General features: G+C 44.9%; 2 protein-coding genes across 2 annotated transcripts in view; one reads left to right on the top strand and one right to left on the bottom strand.

The window, feature by feature from the left end:
• The window catches only part of LOC121003515, a gene marked incomplete at its 5' end in the record, with an annotated part of 1598977 nt that overhangs the window by 409076 nt on the left and 1179137 nt on the right, over positions 1 to 10764 (top strand).
• The window catches only part of LOC121004233 (gastrula zinc finger protein XlCGF17.1-like), a 90179-nt gene that overhangs the window by 34486 nt on the left and 44929 nt on the right, over positions 1 to 10764 (bottom strand). The window lies entirely within an intron of this gene.

Raw genomic sequence — 10764 nt, 5'->3', positions numbered from 1 at the left:
TACATCCCCAGAGTCCCTCACCTCTCCAGTCATGTCCATCTGTTAGTAACATAGATAAGACAATGTAATGTGACATCAGAATCTCTCACCTCTCCAGTAAGCCGGAAGAGGATCTCTAGGGTGAGATTTATTATACTCTCCGCCATCTTGTCCCTGTCCATCCTTGATGGGTCAATCAGGAGAAGGATCTTATATAGAAGATCTCCACTGAGCGGATCCTATATTGTAGGAACCTGAATGGAAAGAAGATGAGATGATGGGAAATCCTACAAAATCCCATGTAAAATACAATAACTGCAGATAAGAGGAGACATCGGAGGAGATAATAAAGTGTAGATGTTGTGTTCTCTCTTTTTATAGGGATCGAAACATGTGTGAGGTCAAGGCAGTTTCATGATGTCATAAAATCCAATATATATAAAATACAAAACATAAGCTGATCAACAAGTTATAAAACTGGGAATAAAAAATATATAGAATAAAATGAAGACAGACCTGCAGAGCGAACTAACACCCCGGAATGAAGATCACATTAGCCCTTTTACACTACATGTGTCTATTTTATTCTATAATTTTTATTCCCAGTTTTATGGCTTGTTGATCAACTTGGATGTTTAGTATTTTCTATATATTGGATTTTATAATCTAGATCATTTGTAGGTTTAATTTGTTGGTATATAGAACAAGTGAAAAAACCGCAGGGTGTGCATTGTGAATGACTAGAATACTACAAAAACAGCCTGACACGGTCCGGCCCAGGTTCTGATATCAGCACAGCTCCGGATAAGGAGCGATTGGTCCCTCATTTTTATACTATTGCAACCACTGAGGAACAAAACGTACAGTTTCGAAATGCGTCTGCTGTAACTGCTGTATTAATCCATCGAGTGCAATTGCGGCACCAACCTATTGAGAGGAATAAACATATCCTTCATACCATTCAGGACACTGAAACAGCAGAAGTCGGCGTTCCCATATCCCTACTACACACACGCAAGTAATTGTGCCGGCAGACGAGAGAACTATAGGATCCAGCAGCGCATCGAGATCATAGGTGAGGGGAGGTCATCAATATTAGATCGGGGAGGGGGGGGGGGGGGGTCCGACACCCGGCTCCCCCACTTGATCAGCTGTATGAAGAGAAGGTACACGCTGTGTGCGCCTGCCGTCTCCTGTCTCTCTTCCTGCTTGCCATAGACATGGCAGCGGCGAGCAGGACAGGAGACGGCGCGCGCCTTCACCTCATACAGCTGACCTGTGGGGGTGCCGGATGTCGAATCCCCGCCAATCCGATACTGAGGACCTATCTTGAGGATAGGTCATCAATATTAAAAGCCCGGAGAACCCCTTTAAAAAGTAGGTTTGGGAAATTTGCATAAAATTTTTAAGAATGGTCTATAAACTTCTAAAACTGTTCTAAAAAAATAAAATGACATTTAACCACTTGCCGTCACGGTAACGCTGATAGGCGTCCAGACGGCAGCGCTCTCAGGTCTCACAGGATTGCGCAGTATTCAAGTTTAACTACAGCCTGCCGGCAGCGATCATTGGCTGGTAGGCTGTAGATTTGTAAAAGAACCAATCAAATAGGTATATCAGACGCTATTTTGTAAATAGCGTCTAATATACCTGCTACCTGGTCCTCTGGTGGTCCCTTTTGCTTGGATCGACCACCAGAGGACACAGGCAGCTCTGTAAGTAGCACCAAGCACCACACACACACACATTACACCCCCCCCGTCACTTATTAACCCCTTATTAACCCCTGATCACCCCATATAGACTCCTTGATCACCCCCCTGTAAGGGTCCCTTATCACCGCCAGTTAGCTAGCTACTTGTTAGGTAGTTAGCGCCCAGCCCACCGCAGTCACTGATTAGTCGCTGATTAGCGTCATCGCTGTTGCTAATCAGCATTAGTACTATATAGTATCTGTAAGTGATCAAGACTGATCGCAATCAGATCTATATCAGTACATTAGGGTCACCTTAGGCTCTACAAAAAACGCAGTGTTCGCCTGATCTTGTGCTTACACTTGCGTTCAGTCCGCCCCACCGCAGTGACAGAAATGTTTTTTTTCTGATCACTGCAAAAACACCGTAAAAATCGCTGCGGCGCTACTACTTTACTAGGCAGGTGTGCTCTTTTTCCTGGGTAGTCTCAGAGGAATACCCCCTAAATTTAGTTAGCCCAAAATGTCAAAAAATGGGTACTGCCCTGGCATTTTAGGGGCCCTAAAGCATGAGAAGTAGTTTGGAATCCAAATGCGTAAAAATGCCCTGTGAAATCCTAAAGGTACTCATTGGAATTTGGGTCCTTTGTGCACCTGGGCTGCAAAAAAGTGTCACACATGTGGTATCGCCGTACTCAGGAGAAGTAGGGCAATGTGTTTTGGGGTGTATTTTTACATATACCCATGCTAGCTGAGAGAAATATCTCTGTAAAATTACAACTTTGTATAAAAAAAAATTTTAAGTTGTCATTTACAGAGATATTTCTCACACACAGTATGGGTATATGTAAAAATACACCCCAAAAAGCATTGCTCTACTTCTCCTGAGTACGGCAATACCACATGTGTGACACTTTTTTGCAGCCTAGGTGCGTAAAGGGGCCGAAAGTCTAACGAGTACCTTTAGGCTTTACAGGGTTGCTCGCAATTTAGCCCCGCCCAAAATGCCAGAACAGTAAACACACCCCACAAATGACCTCATTTCAGAAAGTAGACACCCCAAGGTATTCACTGAGGGGCCTAGTGAGTCTGTGGGAGATTTTATATTTTTTTGCCAGAAGTTAGCAGAAATGGAAACTTTATTATTTATTTTTTTTCCTCAGAAAGTGTGAAACTTGTGAAAAAAAAAAAAATCATACATGAACTCACCATGCCCCTCCGCGAATACTTTGGGGTGTCTTCTTTCTAAAATAGGGTCATTTGGGGGGTATTTATACTATCCTGGCATTCTAGCACCTCAAGAAACATGACAGGTGCTCAGAAAGTCAGAGCTGCTTCAAAATGCGGAAATTCACATTTTTGTACCATAGTTTGTAAACGCTATAACTTTTGCGCAAACCAATAAATATACACTTATTGCATTTTTTTTTTTATCAAAGACATGTAGCACAATAAATTCTGACACAAACTTGCATAGAAATGTAATTATATTTGAACAATTTAACCAGAGAAAGTTAAAAATACACTTTTTTTTTTGAAAATTGCGGACTATTTAGAAAATATCAGAAAAATGAAAAAATGTCAGCAGCAATTAAATACCACCAAAAGAAAGATGTATTTGGGATTAGAAAAGGAGGTAAAATTCTTTTGGGTGCCAAGTTGCATGACCGAGCAATAAAATCGATAAAGTTGTGAAGTGCCGATTTGTAAAAAAGGGCCTGGTCACTAGGGGGGTATAAACCTGTGGTCCTTAAGTGGTTAAAGAATGAGGCACATAAAGTAGACATATGGGGAATGTAAAGTAATAACTAGTTTACGAGGTATCACTATCTGCCGGAAAATAAAAATTTTGAAAACGGTGAATTTTTCCTAATTTTTTCTGAAGGGGTTAATGCAGGGAAATCTAACCGCAGTTTGTCCGTCATTTCACCATCTCACATAATAAAGATGGCGGTTTGATACCCACATGGTGTAGAGATGGGTCTGCACGGCTGATCGGTGGAGAAGACTTCTGGAGGGTCAGGATGCGGACTCTGACACCGGAGGGACTGAATGAAGAAATACAAGGAATTCCTGAATCTCTCCGTTTCCCCGGGTCATTCTGCCCTTCTCCAATATGGAGCATTAATACTCCTCCTCATGTGCGCATGCGCTGCACTCTGCTTGGCTCCTCCTCCCCTGTGCTGACGTGGTGAACACGAGATCACTGCTTCCTGTCCCGCTCGCCTCCTTGCTTCCTGCGTGTCCTCTTGTCGCCGGGGACAGGGTTTCCTTCCTGAGTGCATGCGCATGCTCCACATAAATAAGTGTAGAGTATTACAGGGCCTTGCAAAAGTATTAACTCCCCTTGACTTATTTCGTATTTTGGTGCCTCACAACCTGGAATTAACATGGATTGTTTGAGGATTTGCATCATGTAATTTACAGAACATGCCCACAAGTTTAAAGATGTTTTGTTTTTTTTTGGTTTGTTTTTTATTGTAAAGCAAACAACATATAGGACAAAATAACAGTAAAAGTCAATGTGCATAACTATTCACCCCCCTAAAGTCAGTACTTTGTAGAGACACCTTTTGCGGCAATCACAGCTCCAAGTCTCTTTGGATAAGTCTCTATGAGCAGTTGCCACATCTTATCACTGGGATTTTTGCCCATTCCTCCTTGCAGAACTGCTCCAGCTCCTTCAGGTTGGATGTTTGCGCTTGTGAACAGCAATCTTTAAGTCTGACCACAGATTTTCTATTGGATGGAGATCTGGGCTGTGACTCGGCCATTACAACACATTTACATGTTTCCCCTTAAAGGGTTTCTGTCACCCCACAAAACTCATATTTTTTTTTTTGATAGTTATATTCCTTATAGCGCGATATAGCAGAATATAATAGTCTTACTTACTTTCATGCGGCCGATTCTTTAGAAAACGAAGTTTTATAATATGTAAATCAGGGCTCTACCAGCAAGTAGGGCGTCTACTTGCTGGTAGCCGCAGCAGAAAACCGCCCCCTCGCCGTGTTGATTGACAGGGCCAGCCGTGATCTCCTCCTCCGGCCGGCCCTGTCAGTATTTCAAAAATCGCGCGCCTCTGTTCATTCGGCGCAGGCGCTCCGAGATGAGGAGGCTCGTCTCCTCAGAACTCCCTCAGTGCGCCTGCGCCGATGACATAACCGAAAGAGAAGACGTCATCGGCACAGGCGCACTGAGGAGACGAGCCTCCTCATCTCAGAGCGCCTGTGCCGAATGACCAGAGGCGCGCGATTTTTGAAATACTGACAGGGCCGGCCGGAGGAGGAGATCACGGCTGGCCCTGTCAATCAACACGGCGAGGGGGCGGTTTTCTGCTGCGGCTACCAGCAAGTAGACGCCCTACTTGCTGGTAGAGCCCTGATTTACATATTATAAAACTTCGTTTTCTAAAGAATCGGCCGCATGAAAGTAAGTAAGACTATTATATTCTCCTATATCGCGCTATAAGGAATATAACTATCCAAAAAAAAAAAAAATTAGTTTTGTGGGGTGACAGAAACCCTTTAAACCAGTCCAGTGTTGCCTTAGCAGTGTGTTTGGGGTCATTGTCCTGCTGGAAGGTGAACCTCCATCCTAGCCTCAGATCACGCACAGAGTGGTGCAGGTTCTGCTCAAGAATATCCCTGTATTTAGCCCCATCCATCTTTCCCTCCACTCTGACCAGTTTCCCAGTCCCCCCAGCATTATGCTGCCACCACCAGGTCTCACTGCGGGGATGGTGTTCTTTGGGTGATGTGATGTGTTGGGTTTGCGCCAGACATAGCGTTTTCTTTGATGGTCTCATCAGACCAGAGCACCTTCCTCCATACATTTTGGGAGTCTCCCACGTGCCTTTTTGTTTTTTAGCTTAAAGTTATGTCTTTCTTCTGGCCACTCTACCATAAAGCCCAACTCTATGGAGCGTACGGCTTATTGTCGTCCTATGTACAGATACTCCAGTCTCTGCTGTGGAACTCTGCAGCTCCTCCAGGGTTACCTCAGGTCTCTGTGCTGCCTCTCTGATTAATGCCCTCCTTGCCCGCTCCGTGAGTTTTGGTGGGAGGCCGTCTCTTGGCAGGTTTGCTGTTGTGCCATGTTCTCTCCATTTGGTTATCATAGATTTGATGGTGCTCCTGGGGATCATCAAAGATTTGGATATTTTTTTATAACCTAACCCTGACTTGTACTTCTCAACAACATTGTCCCTGACTTGTTTGGAGAGTTCCATGGTCTTCATGGCAGTGTTTGGTTAGTGATGCCTCTTGCTTAGGTGTTGCAGCCTCTGGTGTGTATATGTAATGACAGATCATGTGACACTTAGATTGCACACAGGTGACATCATGTCACTAATTATGTGACTTCTGAAGGTAATTGTTTTCACCAGAGCTTTTTATGGGCTTCCTAACAAAGGGGGTGAATACATACGCACATATTTAGATGTGTAGATATGCACTCAATCATCTGTGGTCATCATAAAACACAAACGTTTATTCACATAATCCAATCCCAAACGTAGACAAACTAATATATACAGAATAAATCCTATACAAATCTTAAAGATAAAACAATCGTATGGGAATATTTTTGCAGGTAAAAAAAAAAATAAAAATCGATTAATTGACGTCAATTAAAATGCATCCCCATACCTGTGCACTTGTGGGGGTAAAGAAATACTACCAATTTAATAAATAAAGTAAAATCCACCAATGGTATGTCCACAAATATTAAGAGTGAAACTTTTATTTGCTTTTTGTGTCCAAGTATTGTGTATTTCAGCCCGCCGTATCCAAAAACAAAGTCTCTTAAAAAATTTGAACAGGCACATACAGTGCAGTATAATTAAGTGCAATCTACTGGAACATTGTCTCGTTCTTATACAAATTGCTTTCCATCAATTGTCCTCTCACTGCAAATATGAACTTAGTATAAAGTATCCACTTACCAGTGGGTTATTACAGAGTTCAGTGCTCCCGGTGGCGTCCCACGTGTCATGGGGCACTAAATGTTTCTTACCTCCGCTTAGTTCCCACTGTGGTATGTATAGCACTGCCTCCGCTCCAAACTGGGCGTCCCACGTGTTCCGATGTATTCTTCGGTTGGTGCTCTTTGATGGCGTCTCCCACGTGTATCGGACATCTTCGGCGTCGTAGTTCCGGCAGCGGTATCAAATCAATGATGTCGATCTTCCCAGGGAGGGTTTGTCCTATTTCTAAGTGGAAAGAGACTATTAAAGAAGGAGGAAAAGGAAAAAAGAATAAGGCCTCTTTCACACGGGCGTTGCGGAAAAAGGTCCGGGTGCGTTGCGGGAACATCCGCTATTTTTCCGTGCGAGTGCAAAACATTGTAATGCGTTTTGCACGCGCGTGAGAAAAATCGTCATGTTTGGTACCCAAACCCGAACTTCTTCACAGAAGTTCGGGCTTGGGATCTGTGTTCTGTAGATTGTATTATTTTCCCTTATAATATGGTTATAAGGGAAGATAATAGTATTCTGAATACAGAATGCATAGTACAATAGGGCTGGAGGGGTTAAAAAAAATAAATAAATTTAACTTACCTTAATCCACTTGATCGCGTTGTCGGCATCTCTTCTGACTTCTTTCTGTGCTGTGTGCAACAGGACCTGTGGTGATGTCACTCCGGTCATCACATGGTCCATCACATGATCCATCACCATGGTAAAAGACCATGTGATGGATCAGGTGAATACTTTTGCAAGGCACTGTATATTATACACTGATATAAAAGGCTTCTCACACACAGCAGCACCAACCCCAAGATAAAGGCAGCAGCTGAAACGTGTGTCGGTGTCATAAGAGTTGGTTTATTTCAGTCACTTTACTTGTGAATTTCCTTTCGCCGTTCTATGATTTCTGTCTCGTCAGCGCCTCACACTGGAGACCTGCGCACTTCTTCTCCATTATTAGTCATTCTCTATTTATTAATATCTTTTTGGAGCAGTTATATCATATTTATCATCTACGAGCAGAATTACCGGCTTCACAGCGCCCCCCCCATAACAGTGTCATCTACACCGCCCCCCATAACAGTCACATCCACAGCGCCCCCCCATAACAATGTCATCCACAGCGCCCCCCCATAACAGTGACATCCACAGCGCCCCCCCATAACAGTGACATCCAAAGCGCCCCCCCATAACAGTGTCATCCACAGCGCCCGCCCCATAACAGTGTCATCCACAGCGCCCGCCCCATAACAGTGTCATCCACAGCGCCCCCCCATAACAGTGACATCCAAAGCGCCCCCCCATAACAGTGACATCCACAGCGCCCCCCCATAACAGTGACATCCACAGCACCCGCCCCATAACAGTGACATCCACAGCGCCCCCCCATAACAATGTCATCCACAGCGCCCCCCCATAACAGTGACATCCACAGCGCCCCCCCATAACAGTGACATCCACAGCGCCCCCCCATAACAATGTCATCCACAGCGCCCCCCCATAACAGTGACATCCACAGCGCCCCCCCATAACAGTGACATCCACAGCGCCCCCCCATAACAGTGACATCCAAAGCGCCCCCCTATAACAGTGAAAGCCACAGCGCCCCCCCATAACAGTGACATCCACAGCGCCCCCCCATAACAGTGTCATCCACAGCGCCCCCCCATAACAGTGACATCCACAGCGCCCCCCCATAACAGTGACATCCACAGCGCCCCCCCCATAACAGTGACATCCACAGCGCCCCCCCATAACAGTGACATCCACAGCGCCCCCCCATAACAGTGACATCCACAGCGCCCCCCCATAACAGCGACATCCACAGCGCCCCCCCATAACAGCGACATCCACAGCGCCCCCCCATAACAGCGACATCCACAGCGCCCCCCATAACAGCGACATCCACAGTGCCCCCCATAACAGTGACATCCACAGTGCCCCCATAACAGTGACATCCACAGCGCCCCCATAACAGTGACATCCACAGTGTTAAATGAATTCGGCCACTGATCTCACACTGCCAACACACAGAGGGTGATGCCCCACATCATATACATTTCAGTTCAGCCTGGCCCATATTCATTTAACCCTTTAAAAACACCAGTTACTTACTGAAATCAGTGACAGTGTCCGTCTGTCCACTTTGATGCCAGTTCTTGTGCCCAGAACCTGTTTGGGCTGAACTCCCCTGTATATGGTGCGGGCACCACCCTCTGTATGTCACCAGTGTGAGATCAGTGCCCGAATCCATTTCAGTCTTTAAATTACACTTTTCTGCCCATTTTGTGCCCGTCTTTTGTATTTTATTGCCGCTTTCATCTGATTTCCCCTCAGGACGCTCACTGCAACTTCTGAATAAGAAACCAACTTCAGCCTCGTGTCCTGTATTTATATATCCTTGGGGGGATTGATCCTCTTCTTGTAGAGCCACTCATTTTTATACAATAATGTTTTTAGTGATTTTTAGAAAAGTATGAATTTTATATTTTGGTTGTTCCAATCCCCGGCTCCAGTCCAGGAGCCCTACAAAACCCTGCAAGGCCCTGGAATAGTGTCAGGGCATGAGAGATGACCCATTCCTCCACCAGATGGATGAACAGGAGTCTTGCTCAGGCCTAAATACAAACAACAGGGAAATATAACAAATAAAATACAAATAGGGAAGACAAGACTTAGCTTCAAGGAGAACAGCAGCACCAGGAGCTCATCAGAGATCAAAGCAACCAGCCAGCTTGAAGTCCAGGGAAATACAGGTTCTTCTCAAAAAATTAGCATATTGTGATAAAGTTCATTATTTTCTGTAATGTACTGATAAACATTTCATATATTTTAGATTCATTACACACAACTGAAGTAGTTCAAGCCTTTTCTTGTTTTAATATTGATGATTTTGGCATACAGCCCATGAAAACCCAAAATTCCTATCTCAAAAAATTAGCATATTTCATCCGACCAATAAAAGAAAAGTGTTTTTAATACAAAAAAAGTCAACCTTCAAATAATTAAGTTCAGTTATGCACTCAATACTTGGTCGGGAATTCTTTTGCAGAAATGACTGCTTCAATGCGGCGTGGCATGGAGGCAATCAGCCTGTGGCACTGCTGAGGTGTTATGGAGGCCCAGGATGCTTCGATAGCGGCCTTAAGCTCATCCAGAGTGTTGGGTCTTGCGTCTCTCAACTTTCTCTTCCCAATATCCCACAGATTCTCTATGGGGTTCAGGTCAGGAGAGTTGGCAGGCCAATTGAGCACAGTAATACCATGGTCAGTAAACCATTTACCAGTGGTTTTGGCACTGTGAGCAGGTGCCAGGTCGTGCTGAAAAATGAAATCTTTATCTCCATAAAGCTTTTCAGCAGATGGAAGCATGAAGTGCTCCAAAATCTCCTGATAGCTAGCTGCATTGACCCTGCCCTTGATAAAACACAGTGGACCAACACCAGCAGCTGACATGGCACCCCAGACCATCACTGACTGTGGGTACTTGACACTGGACTTCAGGCATTTTGGCATTTCCCTCTCCCCAGTCTTCCTCCAGACTCTGGAAACTTGATTTCCGAATGACATGCAAAATTTGCTTTCATCCGAAAAAAGTACTTTGGACCACTGAGCAACAGGCCAGTGCTGCTTCTCTGTAGCCCAGGTCAGGCGCTTCTGCCGCTGTTTCTGGTTCAAAAGTGGCTTGACCTGGGGAATGCGGCACCTGTAGCCCATTTCCTGCACACGCCTGTACACGGTGGCTCTGGATGTTTCTACTCCAGACTCAGTCCACTGCTTCCGCAGGTCCCCCAAGGTCTGGAATCGGTCCTTCTCCACAATCTTCCTCAGGGTCCGGTCACCTCTTCTCGTTGTGCAGCGTTTTCTGCCACACTTTTTCCTTCCCACAGACTTCCCACTGAGGTGCCTTGATACAGCACTCTGGGAACAGCCTATTCGTTCAGAAATTTCTTTCTGTGTCTTACCCTCTTGCTTGAGGGTGTCAATGATGGCCTTCTGGACAGCAGTCAGGTCGGCAGTCTTACCCATGATTGTGGTTTTGAGTAATGAACCAGGCTGGGAGTTTTTAAAAGCCTCAGGAATCTTTTGCAGGTGTTTAGAGTTAATTAGTTGATTCAGATGAT

The sequence above is a fragment of the Bufo bufo genome, chromosome 6 (assembly GCF_905171765.1).
Source record: "Bufo bufo chromosome 6, aBufBuf1.1, whole genome shotgun sequence".
Classification (NCBI taxonomy): Eukaryota; Metazoa; Chordata; class Amphibia; order Anura; family Bufonidae; genus Bufo; species Bufo bufo.
This window is presented reverse-complemented; position numbering and strand designations above follow the sequence as displayed.